The 13,560-nt window shown below is 45.8% G+C and overlaps 1 protein-coding gene across 11 annotated transcripts in view; it reads right to left on the reverse strand.

Moving 5' to 3' along the window:
• The window catches only part of FOXP1 (forkhead box P1), a 390,583-nt gene that overhangs the window by 114,661 nt on the left and 262,362 nt on the right, over positions 1-13,560 (reverse strand). Inside the window, exon 1 of one of the 11 annotated variants that reach the window (XM_083869344.1) lies at positions 10,517-10,593. The exons of 9 other annotated variants lie outside the window; for them this stretch is intronic. The gene's annotated coding sequence lies outside the window, so the exon portion shown is untranslated. Of the gene's footprint in view, positions 1-10,028; positions 10,083-10,516; positions 10,594-13,560 lie in introns of those variants that run through there. One more of the 11 variants, XM_083869343.1, reaches the window with a different exon arrangement.

The following is a 13,560-nucleotide window of genomic DNA, read 5'->3' on the forward strand; positions in this document are numbered from 1 at the left end:
ATCATACACTAAACAATCAGAACATCCCTAACCTTTCAAGCTACAGCCTTTTTGAATAAAACATCATCAACTTATAGATATTATTCCAAAAAGAACCAGTCACCATATGTGTTGTCTCTTTGAAATACAGTTGCTATAGCAGACCCTGCATGCATTTCATGTGATATGATCATATTCTATCCGTTCTGGCAGCTGAGAGGTTGCACAATTAAACTGGCTGCCAGAAATTTTTGAAGATTCCCAGAACAAGTAGCCACACAAGAAATGCCTGCTCTCTACACTCAAGCTGGCCACTAAGCTCCGTGCAGCTTGGTGAGGTGGCCACTGCCACCATAAACCCTTACCATGACTGACCCCACACAAATCAGGGTCCTTGGGTGTGGGGACAGGCTGGCAGAGCTCTGCTGGAGTAAAGCCAGAGCTCTGTCTCTGCTCCAGTCCAGCTGCACAGCACCCACATCCCTCACACCCACCACTGTGAGGGTCTACATTCAAAGTGACATCTACACCACCTCAATCCATGCCCAGTTGTCACCTGTGCTGGTGCAAACCTGGTGGGACCAGAGAGGGCCAAAGAGAAGGACCAGCACAGAGGGTAGAGCAGGGCAGGAAGGAAAGGTTTAGAAAGAATAGAAGTGGGCTAGAGGGAGCATCAGGGATACAAGCACAGAGGATGGACAGGAACATCAAAGGAAAAAAAAAGGTAGATGCATAACGAGGAGATGGCAACATGATGACATTCCAGGGACTGCAGCTTGAAATGGCATTTCCCATTTCTCCTCTCAAGACTTCACTTTTTCACTTACAAATAACTGACAGCAGTAAAAGCTGAGCGTCAGATGAGCTCGGGTTTAAGATGTGAAAGGTTCTTTATAGCTCAGATATGGTTCTTACTGAGCATCTGCATCAAGGAGCTACATGTCCTTGGTGGTACCCATGTCCTTGGTGAACCCAGGAATCCCACATCCCTCTGCCTTTCCACTTCTCCCTGCTCAGTCTTTCCTCCCTCCTGCCTCAGACCATGTTCTGTCCTGTCCACTTCCAAGCCTCATCCATACTCCTCACATATGACAGGACATGTACAAGAAAGACGGCTGGCTCAGGATACACCGACCCTCCTTCCTCTCACACACAAAATACTTCAAGCCCGGAGTTTCCCTTCATGGAATTACTTTACTGATGTCAGAGTTCCAGCCCGGTGGACACTCGTACAATCCAAGCCAAGAAGCCTCACACCTCTACCCCCTTCCCTGGTTCCAGGCAGTGCTGCTCCTGCAGGGAGCTCATCCCTGGATGCCGGCGTGGGAGCCCTGCTGAGGCTGCCGGTGCTGCACAGTGCTCAGGCGAGGATAGACAGGGAAATTAATTTGAGTGAAGTCAGTCCCACAACCTTCATCAGCACGGAGATTCGCAAGCAGGCCTGTACATTAATAAAGCTTCCTGTGGGAGTAGATGTTGCCTTTGATTTGCATGTGAATTCAATGCTAGTGAGAAGTGCCAGACTGTCAGACATGGAGACCAAAGTCTCTTATCTTTCCAAAAGCTTCTGTAGCAGTTTCCCCACATTTCCTTAATCATCTGCCTTGTCCTCAACTTACTGAACAGGCAGTAGAGAGTAAAGCTGGATTCGGTTCAACTCCTGCTGCTGCCAAGTCCTGAAACAAGGGTGCCAGGACTGTTTACTTCTAGCCAACAGCTCTGCTAACGTGGCCCTCTCCTCACAAGCAGGTGCTCTGACATCTTCAAGCTCTTTTCACACATTCCTCCCCACTGCCGTAGTTACATCCTAAATCTCCACCACGTGCTTGCAAGTGAACAATTGCCAGGGGCCATGAAAAACCGGCTCGTGTTTGTGCGTCAGGACAACACCTCCTTCATGGATGGCCAGGTGGAGATGCCAAGAGCCCCCCAAAAACACAGAGGTGCTTCAAATATCTGGGTCTGTATTTACCAGCAGCCACGTTATCTGGACTGATAAAAGAGCCTGCAAGCATGGACAAAGCTTCCTGGGGCACCCAGACACACCAATCCTGGCCTCCAGCAGTGAATCACAGAGCAGCAGCAACCATCCTCCTCTCTGCACCAAAACACAAAGGGGAAATCCTCCCACTTACCGGAAAAAAAAAAAAAAAAAAAAAAAAAAAAGTAAGGGAAGTATCCCCCAGAAAATGAATCTTCCATGGGTTTTGGCCACTATAAACATGGATTTGGAAGGATAGCATCAGGAAAAGGCTGCCTACCAATGAAGTCATCCTATGCCTAAATGCAAGATACAGTAAATGAATTCCCAAGGTGTTTTCTTATCCATTAGGAAATCACCCAGACATAAGGAAATTTTCTGGTGTAAAACAGAGACCAGTAAAAAGGCAACTGAAATTCAGCACTTGAGAGACATTGCACAAACTTGGAATGGTATTTGAGAGTCAACACTGGGTGACACCTAACCCAGGAAAAATGTTAACAGTACATTAACTGTGAGATGAATCAAGCCTGTTTCATTCACAGTGTAAGTGGGAAGCCCCACTGAAAAGCCCTGTCCCTGTGCTTAGGGAAGTGGCAACCATTTATTATTTCCCAACCACTTAAGCACCAGGAGGGGAAAAAAAAGTACACATTTGAGATGACCAAGACAATTTTATTGCAAGACAGACAGAATGTGACTTGTTTGCCCAGCTGTTGTTTGCCCAGAACACTGGGCACTGTTATCACCCCAGTTACTGTTGTAATTTGACATTTCCATGCAAGCACCTTGACCTTTCAGTTTCACCATCCTCTTTGGGCAAGCTCTGATGAAGGGTAAAAATTCAGCCCTGCCTCTGATTTCATGTAACCAGAAAGTCCTGATTCGGGAAGAGGGTTGGGGAAGGGAAATACACTGGAAAAAGAGGGTAGAACTTTAAAAATAGAAATGCTGCTTAAATGCCATATACTTGCTTACAGTGTCAGTACATGAGGAAAGCAGTAACAGGATCCAGTCTCATGGAGCCTCTTGCTAACTTGTTCCACCACTGCAGCCAGTACAAGGCAGCAACTCTCCAACTTTTTTCCATCATCCTATTCCTACTGAAGAAAAAGTGCTCCAGCTCCTCCCTTTCCATCTGCTCCAACCAGTATTAATATCAATCAGTTATTAATGAAATATGATGACCTACAGCTATAACAGGCCCTGGCTCTAACACCAGGAGAAGCTTGTTTCTGAACCTGAGGTTTATCAGGCATGGAAAGATCAATCTAGGGAACTTTAGGATGTATGGAAAGGTATGTACACTGGAGGGTGGGGAGAGGAGCAGCAGCCATGAGGATGCAAAAGAAAGGAGTGTCCTGTCCAACTGCCAATTCCCAGGGCAGTTGGGCAGTAATGAATGGGCTGCCTCCGAAATATCCAGATAAACATGCACCCAGAAGTTGCAAGGAGGACACAAACCAAAATCCCACGTTTTTATAGATTCCTAAGGATTCTGGGCCTTTCCAGGCAGACAAAGTTGCTTATCAGGAAAGCAACTTGAGAAAGGAGGAAGGAAGAGTTCCCTGAAATCAGAGTTGGTACTACAGCCATCTGAAGTGTCCAAGCAATAAATCTGGAAAGTTAGTTGCCAGCCAACATCATTCTGTCCATAATTTGGGTTATGGTCATTAAACAGCAAAACAGAACGAAACAAGCAAGCAGAGAGAGATGAGAAGGGAGAAACTTTAAGGGCCAAATCTGCCCTGGGAGAAAACATAACACTACGCTGGTCCCAGAGCTTGTGTGTTGACCTCTGACAGCCATACCTTGCAAGCTACCACTGCTGCTCAACTTCCCCGCTGAGGTTTGGGCAAAGCACAGCTTTGCAGCAGCAGGCATGCAGTTCTCCCATCATCTATTTCTCCCCAGGTTTCATGCTGCCTTCAGGCCCTGAGGAATCGCCCCATCGGCAGCTCCAGGCGCCTCTCCCAGCGGAGCATGGCCCACCTCCCAAAAGGGCTTCTTGCTTCCCTTCAGTCTCACAAGGCAAGTACCTTTGTTTCTCCTGGGTGGGACGAGGGGGAATTTAGACTCAGCCAGCAATCTCTCTTCCTTCTCAGCTCCCATCTGTCCTCACACCCCGCTCCACTCCACAGCTGCTCCCAGCAGAGCGGCAAGATGCAGCTCTCAAGCTCAGAAGCCCGGATGCACCCGAGCTTCAGAGATGCTTCATGTCTCTCCCACTCCTGCCTCCTCTACCTCCTCTCCTGCGACACTCTCTTCTCCTGGAGCAGCAGATGTAGAGGAGCGGTGGTAGGAGGCAGACACATTGGAGGGGAGCCCTGCTGCAGTTCTCCTCCGGCAGGCTCAGGAGCCGCACAATGTGTGGAAACCAGCGAGGAGCGGAGCAGTATGCAAAGGGAAAAAAAATAAAAAATAGTGCAAAGCGACAGCAGTGGGTAGTGCTGTTCCTCTGGGAGGAACAGAACAGGGGGAGGTGAGATGAAGCAACTAGAGAATAGGAAAGGAACCAAAATGAAGAGGAGGAATAAAATGTAGAAGATGCAAAAAAGAGAAGCAGATGTTCTTGCAGCACTTATTCCCTCTGACATTCGTGCCCAGCTATTCCATCTTCCTCCAGAACTGGGAAATGAGCTGCTACGTGCTCCCTTCCCCATTGCCATCACCCTGACCCTGTGCCACACACAGAATAACACAGCCAAGAGCCCCAACACTGCCCTTGGCACCGCAGCAGGGAAGTTTGAGGACAGCTATAGGCAGGACATAGGGCTCTGCTATGAGACACAGCTAAGATGCAACATAACCTGGTGAAGCATTCCTGCTGTCCAGCCTTCTCAACGACCTTGGATTCAAACAATCCTCATCCCCATCTCATCCTCTACTTCCTTGTTTCATTAAATAATCCTCCTTCACCCACACTGTTTCCAGCTCCACTGGTGCAGCAGAGGGATGCCCTGAGCCTGGGGAGATGCTGCTGGTTGTCTGTATCCAGCACATCACTTGGCTGCAGCAAATCTGCAAGGCTGGTTCCATCCAAGGGCTACCAGCCAGCTCGTCACAGAGGAAAGCTTCAACAGCAATCCTTCACTCAATAAAATGGTCAGCTGGCCGTGAAGACCTCAGCAGACTGGTCTGGACAAATGACTAATGGGTGATTCCTATGCTGGAAAAAGAGACCTGATGTCCACATGTACAAACCCTGGCTCACATCCTGTCCCTGATGTGACAGGGGCACACTTGGAGCAAGGGAGCTGGCAAGGTGCCTCATGCTGAAGCATCTCCTAGAATAGTTCAGTCATAAGGAAAGAAGATGAGTCTTTATTTTTCTTACAGCAGGCTTAGTTTCTTTCCTCTGGAATAGATCCTGGCTACCAGTTAAGGAGATTCCCTCCAGAAAAAGGCACTGGAAACAGAAACCCTTTCTTCCAAACCCACAGGGTGGAGCTGCCTGTGTCCCAGCCCAGCTGCACTTCGTCCTCGTGGGCACTGAGGTTACTCCTGCCAGGGGGAGGACGAGTGGACTCCATGCCCCTGACCTGCCATCCCACAGCCCATCCCATGGCTGGCAAGGTCCCTGCCTGTGAGGCCCCTGCACCACACAGGGGGAAAACAGCATTTGCATTAAAAAAAATTAAAATATTTCCATTTTGTAATTTATTCATGAACTCCACCAGTTTCAGGGAAAAGGTGGGTGAGGTATTGTCTTCAATACTTGGAGACACTACAGGGATGAAGGGGGCAGGCAGCAAGGGACAGCAGTGTGAGAGATCAGTCTCAGCCAACACCAGGAACCTGCAAACCCTGAAGCAGCTACAACAGGAACAACGACTACAAAAATCCCGTTTTTGAGGCATAAATGAAATCCTCAGGCAGTTACACCGCAAAAACACCTTCTGTCCCTTCTTTTAAAGAGTCGTAGTCAGGACCCATCAAAGCCACTTAAAAAGTATCTGGCAAAAAGTTCCCAAACATTAAAAATGGTTCTCTTTATTTTGGCATGCCAAGACTCACAGCATGTAGCGGTCTGTACCAGCAAGAAAGGAGGGATGGGCCAACACATCCTGGTAAAATGAGAAAGGATACAAATCTTGGCTCCCCGTTCAAACTGAACCAGAACTGAACTGTTCCTGAGTGATGAAAAAAATCTTATGGGATTTCCAGCTCATTTCTGTAGGCTCGAGATCAGATTCTGAACTACTGTGTTTATGCAAAAGTGAACCAGACCTTTGAATATTTGGAGGAGTATTCACTGCTGAGCCGCGTTTTTCTTGGATGTCGGGAAGTTCTCATATTTTTTAAAAGAGAAGAGAGTTAAGGTGGGGGGGAGAAGGAAGAGGGCCTTTTTGTTGCTACAACATAAATAGTATATTGCACACAGCTGCTTGCGCGCTTCCCTGTGTGGTCAACAAAACAGGGAACATATTTTAAGCTTGTTTTCCAAAACACTGCATGACAAACTTGTACTCAGAGGCCCATGAAATACAGCCCCTGACTGTGGACATCTCACCACGCTCCATCAGACACTCGCTGCTGCTGCTGGGTGAATGAAGGAAGCAAAACATTGGGACAGCCCAAAACATGGAAAACTAAAGCTGCAAATCACATCTCTGCACTTCCATGGCACAACCTAATTTAGAACCGCTTGTAAAAACCTTAATTTTAACAGATTCTGGTAAAACAAAAATAGGCAAGGTTCAGATGGAGGCGACAAAAATGATTAGAGGGCTCAGCACATACAAGGCAAGATTGATAAGGGTGGGAGTGTTTAGTTTAGCGAGAGATGAGTAAGAGGGAAGATGATAACAAGTACACAAATTGTGACTTGGCCTGAGAGGGTACATCTGGTGCTTTTGCCATTTCTCATAACGCAAGAGAAAGGGGATATTGAATGAAGTCAGGAAGCAACAGCCACCAAAAAAAAATAAATAAATAAATAAATAAACCAGATAAAAGGATTTTTTTTTTCCTTTCTTAATACACAACTCATAATTACTCTCTGGAACTTACTGTCACAAGATATCACCAGGGCTAAGAGCATGGGGAGGATGCAAAGAAAGGATTAGACACTTGCAGAGATAGTCATGAGAGCGTTTAAAGCTACCTTTGTAAAGATAAAAATAGAATTCAAGGTACAAATGTTTATGCTTCAGGGCACAAACCTTTAATTGCTGGAGGCTGGGAGGACATTTTCCCCTATGGAAAGGTCCTTAATGGGCTTCTGCCCAAGGACTTCAGCCAGGGCTGGAGGGATCCTCTGTCCAAAAAGATGCAACTCCTCCTGATCCTCTTTCTTTCCAGGTACATCAATCCTACACCTCTGATCCCAAAGCCCATTCCTCAGCCCATCCTGAGCCTCCTCAACCCTCAGGAAGCTTCTGGGCAAGGGGGGCCAGCAACGTCCCCCAGCCCCTGCCCACGTTACCTGCCCCCAAGCTGCTCATTTCCTCTTTCTTCTTTACATCACACTTAAGTTTCAGGTCCTTATTTTGCCAGCCCTTCCTCTCCCTGCTATTTCGACTGCCATTTTCCCCTCCCTCAAACCCAAACCCCCAGCTCCAGCCCACTGCCATCCACTCGAGGTCTCCAGGGAGCGCTGAGCCCCCTGGAGCCAGAAGGTAAAGCATCCTCTTGCCCAGACCCACCAGACTTGATCAGAACTTCAAGATGTCAGGCAAATTTTCCCTTTCTTGATATGAAGGCATTCCTCAGAGGAAACCTACATCCCTGAGGAGGAGGAGGACCCTCCTGGTGATCCGGCACCTGCGGGGCAGCATCAGTCAGGCGCTATTACCGACCGCGGAGCTCATCAACGCGCTGGAACTGACATGCGACTCGGGGAGACAAAGAGGGATTCTGAAAGCAAGTCAGTCTATTAAATTTATACCTACCTGCACAATGTGAAGCAAACCACATCTCGGTTTCCTTTCATGTGCATGACAGTCTTAACTTGTTTCTTTTAATCCCATAAAAGCAGCTAAAGCATGCAACATGCTTCCCAGAGATGAAGCAAACCTGTATTTTACTTCCTGACAGTGATTTAGTTTATAGGGTGTTGGTTGTTTTTTTTGTTTGTTTTTTTTTTTCAGGGAAGATAATGAGCATTGTCCAAAGCTGGTATTATAAAGGGAATACTACGTGCTAGACACCTGGCATTTAAAAGAGAATCCCATAAATTGACACTGTAACGGACCAAACACAGCTGCAACCCCTCACGCTGCACAGACACCAGCACTGAAGGCTGGAAGATCCCAGCATCTCTTGCCAAGGTTTTCTTTGGAAATCAGCATCCTTCTGAAAATTCAAAGCATCTCTCATTTAGGCAGTCACACCCCAAGTAGAACCGGGGAGATGACCAGAGCTGTATGACTATGCAATAAATCCAGCAAATCCAAAGGGCTGGAGCAGTAATCCATGGAAACGTTCCAGGCAAGAGGGGGGTTTAAGTGCCTTTAATTCCCAGCTGCAAGCCCAACAAGCTGCCAGAAGGCGGAGACCACCGAACACAAGGGGTTAATGGCCTTGCTAAAGAAAATGATACACATAATTTCCTTTTATCATAAAACAATACGTTTATTATTTTCTGTATATCTGTTAAAGGGCATGGCCTTCTGAGTGGAAAACAAAACACAGCTTGGTCACATGTTTATTTGCTTCAGCTACTCCCTTTCCCTTCTGATAAATAATCAAACATGCCATCCAGAAAAAACAAAACCAGTGAGCTGGGAAATTTGATGGTCATCAAATAGACTAAGATACCAAGAAAAGCAGCCCACTGTTCCCACAGAGAGTTTTCTGCCCCACACCTACACTAACATCTGAGTAAATAACTTCAGTCACTCTTTCCATTTTCCCCATGAAATTACTCCTACTGTTAAACAAATTGTCCTTAAGGCAGTTGCAAACACCATTTTTTTTTTTCTGCAAAGTAGAACAACTTCTGAACATTAAAAAGCCAGACTAGCAATATATTTTCAAAATATGTTTGTTGTACTTGCGGTTTGGCTGAACACACAGCTTGATTTCTCTCTCTCCCTCGCTCTCTTTTCTAGGAAGATGGGGGTTTACAGTTTAAAATTTTAAAGTGTATTTGGATCTTGGAGAGGCAGGAAAAGCCTCTAGGAGGATGGGTTTTCTCCATAGGGCAGGCAACATATTTTCCATTTTCTCTTATGTTTCACACTATACGAGCACCACGAATGCTTGCCAAAAAAAAAGTTACCTGCTATTTCAGTGGACTTTTGCAGGAGGGGGGAGAAACCATCAAGAAATATCAAGCAGTTTTTTAAGTCCCTTGAACAGAGGGGGAAAAATCCAGCATCCGTGTTGTGACATGGATTACCCAGAGGATCTACACTATCTTCCAACAACCCCTGAAGACCATTCATACAACAATCATTAATACTGAAAAACTGCAGAGAAAATCCCTCACGTGAGAAGTTAACAACCATTACCCGGCGTGAGCACGCTTTCCCTTTCCTTTTGTAGTACCACAGGTCTAAACAATAGTCATATGAATGAGATAATAGCCATGCTTGTCTCAGCAGCCTGATTTTTATTAGCATGAAATTGGTACAAATATTAGCGAGGCGGGTTTGCATGCAGTGCCAGAGCCAAGATGCAAACAATTTGCAGAAAACAAAAAAAAAACCCACTTGGTGGGTTTGTGCCACTTTTGCTGCCCAGAGCAGCAGCCACATTTCCCTTTCTTGGGGGGTTTTGTTTAGGTATTTTTGGCAGTTGTGCAAGGATAAACTGCAGCACCTGGCAAGGAGAGTGGCACATGGCACATGCCAGAGGGGCATCACAAGGTGACAGGCGCCCCAAAAGAGGACTCAGTCCACACCACAGTTCTCCAAAGCCATGCCAAAAACCCCACCCTTGTCAACACCGCCACAAACAACCTGAACTGGGCTGCTTTTGCTTCAAGCCAAAGCAATTCCCCTGTCCTGTGCTCCAAGCTGCCTGCTCAAGGCAGCGCGTTAAAAGTTCAGCCCTGCCTGCACGCTCCTCTCCTCTGAGCACTCGCAGAGAAAATGAAGAGTTTAACAGAGTGAGCTCTTACTGTCTGCCTTTAGATTTCCGTCTTCGCGCTGGAGATGTTTCTGGCTGTTTCTGTGAAGCGGGGGCTGAAGAATGGTAAAAAGATGTTTGAATAAACAGGAAGTGCCGTGCAGCCGGAGCACAGGCTGGAGGGAGACGCTGGAGCACTGCCCTTCGCAGCAGCCACCGGGCTCTGCCTCCACAGTAGCAACCTCTGCTTTTACTAAATGACAAAGAAACCGCAAAGCATTCCTTCCCTAATTCTTCCCTTGCCGAAGCGGTGAGATCAGCTGGAGCGCACAGGTAATCTCAAAGTTGGGTTTAGCACGACACTCAGCACAAAAATCTAGTGACTCTGTACTTTTAAACCCCCTCCCCATCTGTGAGCAGAAACAAGCAGAACTAATTATGCCCCCAACTAGACCGAACAGCAGCCAGAAGCACACCTCGCTTCTGTATATAGGCGAATTCGGATTTGCACGAAAGTCCAGCCAAGCTTGACGTTCCTACCCTCGACAGTGCTGTGACTTGCTCTGGAAACTGGCTCAGGAGGCTGGCCGGGCTGCAGAGCTGTTTTCTCTAACTGCGTGAACTGAAATATAAACAACCGCCCAAAAAACACAACTTCTCTTGGGCGCAGGACTCGCATTCAGCATCTCCCAAAGTGTAACTTCAGCATTCCGGCAGATGCCACCCCTCCTTCGTCATCTCCTTCCCCTCCCTAAAACAAACTACCTATTTAACTGGAGATGACTAACTAACCATCTCCCCACCCAATTATCAAAGCCCTGTCTGCTGTCATATTGGTGACATGACACAGATATTGTCAAGAAAAAGTAAACTGGGGCTGGCACTCAAAGGCAGCTCGTGAAGAGATGAGCAGTCGAACAGCCATACTCAATAAAAAAGAGGAACAGGATTCCTTTAGAAAATGTATTGCTGTTGTGGCAACGTGCTGCTGCCACTGAAGGGACTGATTTGTTATTTAGCATGTAGTCTTGGACTGTCTGTCATTCTGGGTGCTAATGCTCTGCTAAAATAACTCATTGGGAGCTGTCAGTGGGATGTTTACATAGGCCCCCAATCTTTTCTTCATACAAGGAAATTTTTTACTGGAATTCATCTTCTTTTGATCTCACATTCAAAGCAACAGCAGCTTGATAGACATGCAAGTCTGAAAGCAAATCCAGACGCTGAAGATAAACCGCCAGAGTATGACAGGCAGGAGCATCTAAAGCTTATAAAAATGAAGAGAACAGCATGTCGTCTGAGTATTACAATAGCAGAAATCAAGAGACATATTAGGTGGAACTGATCAGCCACAAAAACAGTTCAAAAGGCAGATCATAGAAACAGAAGACTAAGCTACAAAAAAAATAAAATTGGAAAGATCTGCTTTACAGAGGCATCACCTCCTTTCTGAGCACCGCGGCGTTTCCGCTTCAGCATGTAAACTTAAGGGGAAAAAAAGAACAGGGCTGGTGCTGTCTCTACTAACTCAGCAGTTCTTACCTTCAACTCACCAATTAATTTGCCGAGTGCACGTTTCAATTACGTGTTATTCGAAGTGAAATAAAAACAGGACAGCATGCCACTCATGCCACTCGCATCTGTAGCCCATCCCTCCCCAACACCACGGGGATGGGGAATTGGTGCCTCTTCATTAGGAACTGCACCCCCCTGCAAGGTGCAAAATGGGCCCCAGCCTGAGCCCCTGCCACCATTTTGGCTTGTTCATCTTTACAAGGGCTGAGTCTTGGGATGCTCCTGAGCTCTGCCTCTGCCACTGGTGCAGAAATATTAGTTCAGAAGGTAATTTTATTTAAATTTAATTACATGTGCCACGGAGTCTACAGCTATGTTCCGAAGGCGACACTTGCCAGGAAACAATTGCTGAAACTTTCTCTAGAAACCCATACATTTTTAATTTTTCTTCCCCAAATAAGCTTCTTATTCTAATTGAAGTCAGCAAATATAATGAAAAAGTAATTCTCAAACAATTTTGTACTTAGAGCTATTTGTTAACAAACACTGAACGAGCAGCAGTGTTAGGTTAAAGGGCAGCAGGATTCCACATTATAATTTAGCCTGCGGTTATTTCTGATTAAGAACACCCTCCAGGACTGCAAAGCAAGATCTTCTTTTGCAGCAGGCATAGCTTTTAAAATTAGCCTCTTCTCAATAATAAAACCAACAGGAAAACTGTGGATTTAAAACTGTATTAACCAATTTGAAGTGCTGCAATCAGTTTATGTCTTGCTTTCTGCAAACCACTGTTCCCTGCCTTAGTCAAGTTTCAAATGTAAAAATGCTGCCTGGATTCTGAAACTGTTGTAAGAAAGTCACCTTCTGTCATGCTTATGTAGCTATCTAATGTGCTAAAGGCTGATTATTTATCTTTAAACTGTACTAGTTTAATCTTTTAAGGTCACCACTAATCTGCTCCAATCTTTTAAAAAATAGCAGCTTTCAAGACTTACTGCTGGAATCACTAAACTCTGAGCTGAATGTCATTGTAAGGGATACATTAGCCAGAGTGAGTGTAGTTTTACAATGTAAACACCAAATATAAATCCCCACCTAAACGAGAAGAAAAATATGATGTCCATGCCAGGAGAAATATCAGTAAATAAGGTCAACGCCGTATTATTTCACGCAAATATCGCTCCAAATCATGTTGCTATTTCCCTCTCCTTCCCCCCTCCCTTCCCAGTGCAAAACTTGGGTATAATTTAAAGGACCGTTAGGTGTTTTTTCTTTATCTTTTCCCTTTCTCAGCAGCAACTTTGCCTGCCTGCTGCGAAGCCTCCTGACCGCATTTGGAAGTTGTTTTAAAGTCCAACACCCCCTCACAGGTTATTTGTGTGCATGTGCTGCACAGCGGCCTTTTATACTCTTCTTTTTTCCTTTTCCCCTAGACTTCTTCTGGACTTGAATGTCACAGTAGACCTTGAATGTGAAATGGCTTCCAGCTAATTGCTTTAATTGCTTGAAGATGTGCAGGCAGGTGAAACCTGATCCCCTTGGCCATTGTAGAGACCAGGAACAACACAGGAATGTTTACATAGTGGTTTGAGTTTAATAGACAGTAGAGCTGAGTTTCAGACAGCTAGCAAAAACACAGCTAATAGGTGACCTCTTAATGTAGTCCTCCTTTTTAAAAACAAAATACAATTTCGTTTTATACAAGGCAGTGTCCCTAAATGCCAAGGTTATCTGCTTGACTTTTTGAGTGAGCATGCACTGCGTTGCACCTGACATTTATACCAGAAACTCTATCCTGAATGCATTTCCCTCTACCTTAAAACAAAAAGCACTTTATGTGTCAGTCACCTTACAAACAGATTAGAGCTGGATGGGGTTTCCTCCTAAGTGCAGTCATTTTAATTTAAAATTGAGTGTTTCTCACCACTGTCATATTCCTTCCCCCTCATCCCCTGGGCACTCCTACCCTCTGGTGGGCACTGGCACAAGTCCTTGGAAGGGTCTTCTGGAAAGGCCAAGTACTTTTACAGCTTTTCCAGAGCTTTTACTGCTTTTCCAGAGCTTCCAAT

The sequence above is a fragment of the Zosterops lateralis genome, assembly GCF_965231275.1.
Source record: "Zosterops lateralis genome assembly, chromosome: 11".
Classification (NCBI taxonomy): Eukaryota; Metazoa; Chordata; class Aves; order Passeriformes; family Zosteropidae; genus Zosterops; species Zosterops lateralis.